This window comes from Protopterus annectens, chromosome 3.part0 (assembly GCF_019279795.1).
Source record: "Protopterus annectens isolate FY-2018-M chromosome 3.part0, PAN1.0, whole genome shotgun sequence".
Classification (NCBI taxonomy): domain Eukaryota; kingdom Metazoa; phylum Chordata; order Ceratodontiformes; family Protopteridae; genus Protopterus; species Protopterus annectens.
This window is the reverse complement of record NC_056731.1, coordinates 840,405,524-840,417,555: the sequence shown is the minus strand read 5'-3', so window position 1 is coordinate 840,417,555 and position 12,032 is coordinate 840,405,524. Positions and strand designations below refer to the sequence as shown.

Below are 12,032 nucleotides of genomic sequence, written 5' to 3'. Positions count from 1 at the left end.
ATATATATATATATATATATACATATATATATATATACATATACACATATATATATATATATATATATATATATATATATATATATATATATATATATATATACACACACACATATATATATATATATATATATATATATATATATATATATATATATATATATATATATATATAAAAATAAAAGAGAAAAAATTCATACAAAACAATTTTTCCGGTAGCCCATTGTCTAAGTGGAATAATGCACTCCAGAATGAGTGTTATTTTGTAAATAATGGCCTTCCAGTGTTGTATAGTTCCTCCACCTGCAACATCAGGCCTCAGAACACCCCCATCCTGTCAGGCATTTTTGCTAGCTTAACACCAACTGTGTGGAATCTTGGTTTACAAGATGTATTTTGAGCAAACCTCCCTTAATAAAAATCAAGCATTAATGATGTAAAAGACAGTGGAAGTTAGGATTAGAAGCCAAAAGGAGATTATATACAAGCTATGTTTTTGGTAGCCATGTATAACAGTGGAGTTCTAGAGCCATTAAATGACCAGATCAGAACTTGAATTAAGTACTCTGGATCTGGAATATAAAGTTATTCTTAGAAAATGGTATTTTAAAGAATTGAAAATCAGGCAAAATCAATCCACCATCAGATGGCAAATTAGGCTCCCTAACTTTAGATTGAAACAATTAACATTGATCTGCTTATGATTATACAGAGTACACTGAATGTACAAACTGGTGACTGTGTAAAAGACAAAAATGAAGAACATCGTAAACAGCAAGGAAATTATTTCTCTCTCTACAGTCCTGCACTTGCATTTGCAGTAAACAAATACATAATATGAGATGATTTTATCAAATATGACTGCAATTTAAATAATACATAAAAAAACGCATATATAATCAGTGTTAATCCCGCAGCCTTAGGTGTCAGTAATAACGCCCAGCACCACTATGCTATCAACCAACTGGTGCAGTTCTACTACTGTACTTACACTCATGCTGTATGGTGCAGCCCTACGTATCTCCTTGCTGTTTACAATGTTCTTCTTTTTGGTCTCTACAGGGTTACCGATTTGGACGTTTGACGTACTCTGTTATATCAAAAGTTGATCAAAGTTAATTGATTCGATCTAAAGTTAGGGAGCTGGCAAGCTCTGATAGGCAGAACAATTTTTCATAATTTTGTGAGATACCAGTAAAAATGCGTACTCAGTGAAGAAAAAAAAAAGAATATATGCAATGACAAGTAGCATTATTACAAAGGGAGGAAGGGGGTTAGGAAGGATGAAACAATTGTGATAACTAAACATGATACTGGTTCAGTTAATGCTGCAAAGTTGTGGTATATGTGTATTGTTTCAAAGTTGTAGTATATGTGTATTGTTTCAAAGTTGTAGTATATGTGTATTGTTTCAAAGTTGTAGTATATGTGTATTGTTTCAAAGTTGTGGTATATGTGTATTGTTTCAAAGTTGTAGTATATGTGTATTGTTTCAAAGTTGTGGTATATGTGTATTGTTTCAAAGTTGTAGTATATGTGTATTGTTTCAAAGTTGTGGTATATGTGTATTGTTTCAAAGTTGTGGTATATGTGTATTGTTTCAAAGTTGTAGTATATGTGTATTGTTTCAAAGAAAATAAAGCGCTTAAAACTGAATACGCAAAGTGTCTGAAAATGTATTTTGTGGAGAACTTAAGTCTCTTTAATCTACCCCCCAGAGTTTTTTATAAAAAAACTATGATTTACCAGGATTTTCACCTTTATAGAGATCTTTGACAGGGAATGTGCTTTTGACAGCTTATCTAAAGTTTGGATTTTACACTTGCAGTCTTTCATATCCTCTGCTGGGTACATGCAGCAGTAATCTGTCTATGTAAGACAAAGTTCACGCCAGCTTTAAATGTCCTGACCGTGATCTGCTGCAGTTGTAGCAGGTCAAAAAGTAAAACCATACCACCTGCAAACAAATGCAGAACCCTCAATGTTCAATATAAACTTCTAGTCAAGCAAGCCTGAGAAGAAATCTAATTTAAACAAATAAACTTCTGGTAAAGTAAGCCTAAGAGAAAAATTCAATTTAAACCATCAGTTAAAAACGACAGCAAATACCTTCTGGAATGTTAACAGAATTTCATTTCTGTGCCCATATTTATACCAAATGCAAAATATACCCACACACATAAACATAAGCACACACGCACACACTCAGAAAAAGCCTCTTCAAGTTGAAAGCTATGTATTTATTAAGTGACTTCCTGAATACCTCATCATTTTTTTCAGCTTAATATGACTTATAATCATCAGACTTTATAAGAAACATTAACAATAACAAATAAGAAAACAAGAAGAAGGAAGACGCAGAACTATTTTCTCAGACGTGTGAGCTAACAATTCAGCAGGAAGAATGTGTTACATTTAACAATCATTGCTCTAACTAATCTAAGCTGTTAACTGGAAAATCCTTCCAGGAAATGTAAAGACTGAGGATAATTTTGCTGCCCATTTTCTATACCACCATTTCTGTGATTTGTCATAAGATAAGGTTGGCTGCACTTGTAAGAAGCTAGGACCACACCAAATGAAACTAAGGGTGCTCACTCAGTTGTAACTAATCTCACCTGGGTAGGTTAAGAAGAGAGAAAGGCTTACAGTGCTATCAGAAAAAAGCTTACTGAGCAACAACTGCAGGCTATTCTAACAGCATAACTGAAAGGGGAAGGAAATCTCAGTGAAAATTAAGTGCAATTGCCCTGCGACTCAGATTTAAAGCACTTAAGCAGAAAGTGTTCCCTTCCCCCTTGTCTGACCTCAGTGAATATGAAAAAAACCCACACTTTTGCAATGAATACTAAGTCAGTTTTTGGACAGAAATCAACTACAGCTCAAATTATCCACAAATGTCAGCTTACGTAATGCAAAAATGCACATTGATTAATTTCAGAAAGACACCAATACAGATGTGTATAATCTGTTCAGGTAAAAACGTTTTAAGGACTTGGGATACCTTAAAGCAATTACTTGTTTTTAAAGGTACTGCTCCAAAAGGCCTGTAACAGAATTAAGCAGAAGACTCATTACTGGCTGAATGACTCAAGTGAATTTCACAGAAAGTCATTTAGACTTTGGTAATTAATGGATTCTCTCATTCTAGCTAATAGAAGCATTTCCTGTTTGATCCTGCAGAGGTAAGCACAGTATGACTAAAACTATACAATATAAAAGGGCTCCTGCCCACATTGTGGCAGTAAACAACACATATACATCTTCTTCTTCCCGGCGCCCAACCTTCCATAGAAGGCACACATATGCCCACACTCACACCTAGGGCCAATTTAGAGTGTCCAGTCCACCTGCAGCATGTATTTCGGATATGGGTGGAAACCGGAGCACCCGGAGGAAACCGATGCGACCACAGGGAGGACATGTAGACTCCGCACCGAAGGCACCCCAGCCGAGGATCGTACTGGAGAACCTCTTGCTGTGAGGTGGCAATGCTAGCATATATATATATATATATGTGTATATATATATATATATATATATATATGTGTATATATATATATATATATATATATATATATATATATATATATATATACACACACACACCTACACACACACACACACACACACACACACACACACACACACACACACACACACACATAAATAACTGAATGTGGGCGTTATTGTGTGTACATTTTACAACATGAACGTTATAGCAATATCAGAAACAGTCACAATGTAATATATATGTGCAGCATGTTATCATAGACTTAACTCAGTGTATTTCCCAAGGAAAACCCAAATGCATCTCTCTGATTTGCTTGATCACAAGACCAAATGGATCACACAACCAAAACCATGTGAGTTCCTAAAAACAGAGGTGGCTAACTTCACGGCACCCATGCAAATGGAAAATAGGTGCATGACCACCGAATCATACACCAATGCACTGTAAAAACACGTACATAAATGCATGGAACTAGCCTTACCCAGCAAAACCAAGATGCTCTTCTCCAGAAAAAGGAAGCCAGTCTGGTGGTCCCCTGCCATTAACAAACTCTACAACAGAAGGAAGAAACTGTTGCAGAAAAAGATGATGTCCCAAGACTGAAAAAACACCCTTATTAGCCTCAATGAAAAGTTGAGATCCCTCATCAAAACCTCTAAAGCTAGCTATGAAGGCAGAATTGTGTCAGACACTAAAAACAACCACAAAGCCTTCTACAGTTATATCAAGAATCTCCACGGCAATATCCAGATTTGCTGTGAGTTACTACACAAGGGTACCTCCTATACTGAGCTAACAGATATTGCCAACATACTGGTAGACAGATTCAGTGCCAACTTTACTCCTCTCTTCCCCACTAAAGGACAAATCACAATACCAGGAGAATGGCAGGCACCCAGCATTACTGCAGCACAGGTTAAAGCTGCATTGTCCAAGGCCAAGAATACAGCTTCCATGGGGACCCGACAATATCCCTGGCTGTGGTCTACATGAACTACAAAGTGAACTAGCACCACACCTGTGTGCCCTGTTCAATCACAGCCTCACCTCAGGCTTTGTCCCTACAGAATGGCACACTGCTACAGTCAACCCTCGCAATAAAGGGGGAGTGACTACAGACCCTGGGAATTATCACCCCATTAGCCTGATGAGTCTGATATGTAAAGCTATGGAGTGCATCATCATGGACCTAATTAACAAGGATATAGGGAATCTCCAGACTCTGGATCCCACACAATTTGATTTTGTGAAGGGTAGATAATGCCTGCTCAACCTGGTTGACTTCTTTGTCAGTCACCAGAGCTGTGGATGAGGACAAGGCAGTTTATACAGCCTACCTCAATCTGGCCAAGGCCTTTAATACCATTCCCCACTCAGGAATTATTGATAGACTCACCAAACTAGGCATCAGCCACTATATCACTAGGTGGGTTGCAAACTGGCTCACAGATAGAAACCACGGTGTGAAAGTAGCAGACTCCGAGTCAGACCGCTAACCAGTCACAAGTGGAGTCCCACAGGGATTGGTACTGGGTCCTCTACTGTTTGGCATCTACTTCTCAGAAGTCCAGGACAACACAGAGGGAGTCTGGCTGATCAAGTTCGTTGACGATCGCAAGCTAGGAGCCATTATTAACTCCCAAGTGATGTAGACATCCTACAGAAAGGCCTTACTGAGACCAATGACTGATGTGCATTGTCATTCCCTTTGGGAAAAACTCAGTTCCCACTAATTACCACATTGATGATAGCCCACAGAACACTGAAGGCATTATAAGTGATCTGGGGACACAGGTTGACAGCAACCTCTCCTTTGACCACCATATTGCCACTGTGGTCAGAAAGTCCTTCTATGTGACACTCACACTCCACGTTCTTAAGCACCCTGGAGAATATTAGGGTCCAACCTAACACTCTCACAGCCTACCTTGTTCTGGCCAAAGCCTTTGATACCATTCCCCACTCAGGAATCATAGAAAAACTCACTAACACTTCATCTACCCCTCCATTAAATGGGAAAAATACTCATGTACCAATACACTTGCCCAACGTTTCCTGGAATTCATTAATTCCAATGCCCTGGACCAGCTCATTCTTACTGCCACTAGAGGTAGCAACATCCTTGATCTGGTCATTACTAACATGGGTGACCATTGCTCTATACAAATAGTCAACTCCTCCCTGGTTAGATCTAAACACAAACTAATCACCTTGGAAATCTACACCCCCCCCCCTGCAAAGGTAACTACCATGAAAAACTTCTCCAAAGCTAACTTGGGCACCTAAAAACAGAGGTGGCCAACTTCACGGCACCCATGCAAATGGAGATCAGTTGCATGACCACCAAATCATACACCAATGCACTGTATAAACACGTATACAAATGTATGGATCTCACCATACCCAACAGAATCAAGACACTCCTCTCCAAAAAATGGAAGCCAATCTGGTGGCCTCTGCCATAAACACACTCTACAACAGAAGGAGGAAACTGATGTGGAATAAGGTGAAGTTCCAAGACTGGAAAAATTCCATTATCAGCCTCAACAAAAAGTTGGGATCCCTCATCAAATCCTCTAAAGCTAGCTATGAAAACAGAATTGCAGCATATAGTAAAGACAACCACAAGGCCTTCTATAGTTATGTAAAGAATCTCCACGCAATACCCAGATTTGCTCTGAGCTACTGCACAATGGTACCTCCTGTACTGAGCCAACAGATATTGTCAATATACTGGCCGACAGATTCAGTGTCAACTTTACCCCCCCCCAAGGGACCAATCACAATACCAGTAGATTGCCAGGCACCCAGTATTACTGTTGCACAGGTTAAAACAGCACTGTCCAAGGACAAGAATACAGCTTCTGTGGGACCTGACAGTATCCCTGGCTGTGTTCTACATGAACTACAGAGTGAACTGGCAACTCACCTGTGTGCCCTGTTCAATCACAGCCTCACCACAGGCTTTGTCCCTACTGAATGTCGCACTGCTACAGGCATCCCTCTCCACAAAGGAGGAGTGACTACAGACTCTAGGAACTATTGCTCCATTAGCCTGATGAGTCTGATATGCAAAGCTATGAAACACATCATCATGGACCAAATAAACAAGAATACAGGGAATTTCCAAACTCTGGATCCCACGCAGTTTGGTTTTGTGAAGGGTAGATCGTGCCTGCTCAACTTGGCCAACTTCTTTGAGTCAGTCAACAGAGCTGTGGATGAAGGCACGGTAGTCCATACAGCCTACCTTGTTCTGGCCAAAGCCTTTGATACCATTCCCCACTCAGGAATCATAGAAAAACTCACTAAGCTTGGCATCAACCCTTATATCACTAGGTGGGTTGCAAACTGGCTCACAGGTAGAACCCACAGTGTGAGAGTAGCTGACTCCAAGTCAGACTGCTGACCAGTCATGAGTGGAGTCCCACAGGGTTTGGTTCTGGGTCCTCTCCTGTTTGGTATCTACTTCTCTAAAGTCCAGGCCGACACAAAAGGACTCTGGCTGACAAAGTTTGCAGATGATTGCAAGTTGGGAGCTCTTATTAACTTCCCAAATTATGTTGACATTCTACAGAAAGGCCTCACTGAGACCAACGACTGGTGTCAGAACCATGGCCTTAAGCTTGGTGCCAAAAAAATGTGTCTTCATCCCCTTTGGGAAAAACCTGGTTCACATGAATAACCACATTGATGACAGTCCACTGAACAAAGAAGGCATTATAAGAGATCTGGGAACACAGTTGACAGCAACCTCACTTTTGATCACCACATTGCCACTGTGGTCAGAAAGTCCTTCTATGTGGCACATTACTAAAGTTTTGCGTCCAGGAAGAAAGAGGTCATTGTCTACCTCTACTCTTCCCTCACTAGGCCAATCATCGAGTACAATGCCCCCTTTGGCATGTTCCTCACTAAACACCTGCAACAACTGGAGAGGCCGCAAAAGTACCTCACAAAGAGGATCCTAGGCCTTAAACATTTGTCCTATATGGACAGACTAAAAAAAACTCCAACTATTCTCTCTTTCATATCACCTACTTAGAGGTGATCTCTGCTTGACTTACAAAGCCTTGTCTGACCCAGCTCTGTTAGAAATGCTACCTCCAAAAAAATCCCAATCCCTCCCCACCACACACTCCAGAGACCTCAACCTCATTACCACAATCAACAGAACATGCTGGAGGGACAGGTTCATAACCCTGAGTCTGCCCATGCTATGAAATAGACTTCCCATACATGTCAAGCAGAGCACCTCACTGGCCCTCTTCAAGAGAAATCTTGATGAGTGGATGGGAAATAGAAAATTCATCCCCAGGAATCATTCCAGGGGCTTTACTCGACAGAGGCACTGGGAACTAAGGTTGAGTGGAACGATACCAGGGTAATCCTACGGGCTAGGCTTGTAAAGGCCCCAGGGCCTTTAGTCTAGTACACACCTATGAACCTATGAACATCCCATTACCAAGGGTTTTGCATCCAAGAAGAAAGAGGTCATCATCTCTCTCTACTCTTCCCTCATTAGACCAACCATCAAGTATAATGCCCCATTTGAGATGTACCTCATTAAACACCCAAAACAGCTGGAAAGGCCACATAAGTACCTCAGGAAGAAGATCCTAGGCCTTAAACACATGCCCTACATGGACAGACTCAAAGAATTCCAGCTTTTCTGTGTCTCATATCATCTGTTAAAAGGCGATCTCTGCTTGACTTACAAAGCCGTGCTGACCCAGCCCTGTTAGAAATGTTACACCTAAAGAAATCCCAATCCTTCTGCAACACACAATCCAGGGATGTCAGCCTCATTACCAAAATCAACAGAACATGCTGGAGGTACAGCTTCATATCCCAGAGGTTGCCCATGCTCTGGAACAGACTTCCCATACATGTCAAACAGAGCACCTCACTGGCCCTTTTCAAAAGAAATCTTGATGAGTGGATGGGAAATAGAAAGTTCACCCTGGGGATCACTCCAGTGGCTCTACTTGATAGAGGCACCGGGAACTAATGGCAACATGATGTCAGGGCTCTTCTATGGGCTAGGTTTGTAAAGGATTCAGGGCCATTGGCCTAGTACACATCTATGAACCTATGAACCATAAGTTAAGACCTCTACCCACATTTCAGCAGCTACTACCACACTTGAACTGAAACCAAACTACTTTAGCAACATCATATTGATCACTATAGCAATGGTAGCCATAGTCTAGCTCTTCTAAAACATATGGGATAAGTGTCGGTAAAGACAAGGCTGGCACAATGCCACGAGCTTCCATATGGTGCATCACAGCACACTATTATATGTGCAGAGATAACATTTCTGCTGTACTTGATGCTGTCGAGATCATAGTCTTTTTTAATTAATGTGTAATTAATAAATCCAGCTATGTGAAAGGCAACAGCATAGAGGTGTGTAGCAATATTTTTTTAGATAGAGCTGACATTAAATGTTCAGCTATGAGGTCAAAGGATGTCTGATAACAGCATTTAGGAGGTATTATGGATGGGGACAAAGAAAGAGGAAATTAGTTAAAGAAACTTTAAAATGAGAAGGCTACTAGTTCTGCTGTCTTTTATTTGTGCTATGTAAATGAATAGTAAAATATGAAAATATATGGTGGTACTCCCCCACATGAAGCTTTGCTATGAGGCAAATGCAGAAACGAGTGTCAGATGTCAGAATGGTGAATATCTTCTTTTTCAAGCATCTCTTTTTGCAAGTGCGACTTAATTGCATGTCTCACATTACACTTCTGATCTAATAACACATGCAAGTAGTTCTGAAATGGATGTCTTATCTTTAATTAAATCTTCATATATCTATGAAGTCACCATGTTTAATATGCACATGCATTCTTAGAGTGGACCCCTGATTATGGATACTATTAAAATGGGGATCTTGTTTACTTTGTAGATATTTTATTGCTTATTCTTGGCCTTGTATGTTATCAAAAATGTATCTACACACTGGGTGCATGACTAAAGTTTATCTACACTCTGGGTAAATCAGTAAAGTTTATCTGCACTCTGGGTACATCCCTAAAGTTTTTCTACACTCTGGGTACATCAATAAAGTTTATCTACACTCTGGGTAATTCATTAAAGTTTATCTACAGTCTGGGTACATTGCTAAATTTTATCTATGCTCTTGATCCATTACTAAAGTTTATCTACATTCTTGGAAAGTCAGCAAATCTTTTGCTGCAATTGCTTTCAGGGCTGGTGTTAGCCTTTTGTTCCCCCAGCAAGTGTCAAATTTGGGGCCCCTGGACACTTCCTAAGTATCATCCTGTCACTGACACCCTTTTTAAGCAATCTTTAAATTGATGCTGCAGAATTTTACGAGTCCTATACACAAATTGAACTACTGCTACAATGCTCTTACATTTTGACAGGCTTGTTTACCACAGTCTGTTGAATCTTCTCGCAGTCACACATTCAAAGTAAATGTCATTTAGTTGCAGTGATCACACATTGCAAAAACCCAATGTAAAGAGATGGTTTTAGGTGAAATGGTGCCCATGCAAAGGGCTTCATGGCTCCTCCCACTGCCTATTGCCCCTTCTTACACACACTCTATCCAGTGCTCCACACTGATTACCTCAATCCTGGGCTCCCCACACCATATACATTACGTTTTGCTTCCTTTTCTCACAATTTTTTCTAGAAGCCATGGCTTTCTAGATGCTGTGAAGTGCATTTTATTTATTTATTTTTTTACAACTCCTTCATCCAGTGATGGCTTAGACAAAAATGAAGCTTAACGAAAGAAAATTAGTGTTGCTATTCAGCTTTCTTTTCCTTGCATCCTTTCAACATATGTTACCTGGACAAGACAGCACAGTAATACCTGTGTATAAAATAACTCAACTGAGACAAAAGTCTGGGGGCTGAAGCCATAGGATTATAGATTCTCTGAAGAACATTGTAGAGCATTTTCTCAGTGTTTTGATCCAGCGATGGCTTGAACAAAATCATGGAATAGAAAAAAATTTCACTCTTATTTTTTTATTATTTCATAGAAGACCTAAGTTGTGGCCAAGGCTTAGTATTTAGACCCAGCAAAATAGCAACTGGCAATAAACTCAAGACAAATGTTTAAGAAGATACGTAAACCCAGTCAGAAGATACTGCCCCCCCCCCCCAAAAAAAAAAAAAAAAAACAATAGTCACTATTTGTGCATCCATTTGGTGTTAGATTAGGATAAAAGCAGATGTTTGAATGTCCAGTCATGTATTTCAAGTGACTGCTGCCATACATATACATAGTATGCCCCCTTACTCCTCACCCCTGTGTCCGAAAAGGCAGCCACCTGTATATGTGCCCAATGTGTGATTGTGAGGAAAATGATTACACTGTTGTATTCCAACTTGTTACTCCTAGACAGTGCAGTGCACCTATATAAGCAATAATAACCTTCTTTGCACATCTCTTAGGTCTGTCAGAAAAGTAAAAGAAAGAATAATTACATTGTTTATAGTCCCAGCAAAAGCAATATGACCCTCTGTGCACACCTCTGAGGTCTGATTGTAAGAAAATTTGAATAAATGATAACCATATCATTTCTAGTCCCCCCACAATCTACAGCAATCTGATATATACACCTTTTAAACAGGGCTGATTTTAGAATGGGTGTGGTTGAGGGCAGAGGCCACCACTAAGTACATGTCAAAATCCATTTATACAGTCTGGGTGTAGGAGCCACCAGACCCCACTAGATGTTCTAAGGGTTTGAATACTTTGTGATGGATTTTATGTCCTATTTTTAAGAGATAGTTACTTGTTAATTAGATTTTTACTGCTACCAAGAAGAGATACATTTACATCCACATACACAGACCCCCCACACCCTGCACATTCACATTCAGAAAAACTTCACCTACTGCATGTCTTTGAGGTGCTAGAAGAAACCAGATCACATAGTTAGACATGCAAAGAGACAGAGAGTATAGACACCACAGAGAATTATTCACAGCCATGAACTCAACCAGAACATAGTGCTGTTAAATAGCAGTGCTACTCACTGAGCAACTGTAGTGATGAGCAGTTGCTTTCAAACATCCTCTTTCTGCCAAACCACCAAAGATTGCCACTTATCATGTGTAAGATCTATCCTTGTGATGGTAAGTGAAAGAAATTATGGCCAGCTTGTTACTCTTAAATAGACTGCAGCCACATTCCTCTGAGACACAAGCATAATGGCAGAACCAATGATGTCTGATGAAAAGTGAAAGAAATTATAGTCATCATGCTACTCTTACACTGCCCCCTCCAGCACACACACACACACACACACACACACACACACACACACACACACACACACACACACACACACAGACTCACACACACACACACACACACACACACACACACACACACACACACACACACACACACACACACACACACACACACAGACTCACACACACACACACACACACACACACACACACACACACACACACACACACACACACACACACACTCTCACACACACACACACACACACAC

General features: G+C 40.1%; 1 long non-coding RNA gene across 1 annotated transcript in view; it reads right to left on the bottom strand.

The window, feature by feature from the left end:
• The window catches only part of LOC122796582, a 1,807,408-nt gene that overhangs the window by 1,063,558 nt on the left and 731,818 nt on the right, over window positions 1-12,032 (bottom strand). The gene's annotated exons all lie outside the window — the stretch shown is intronic.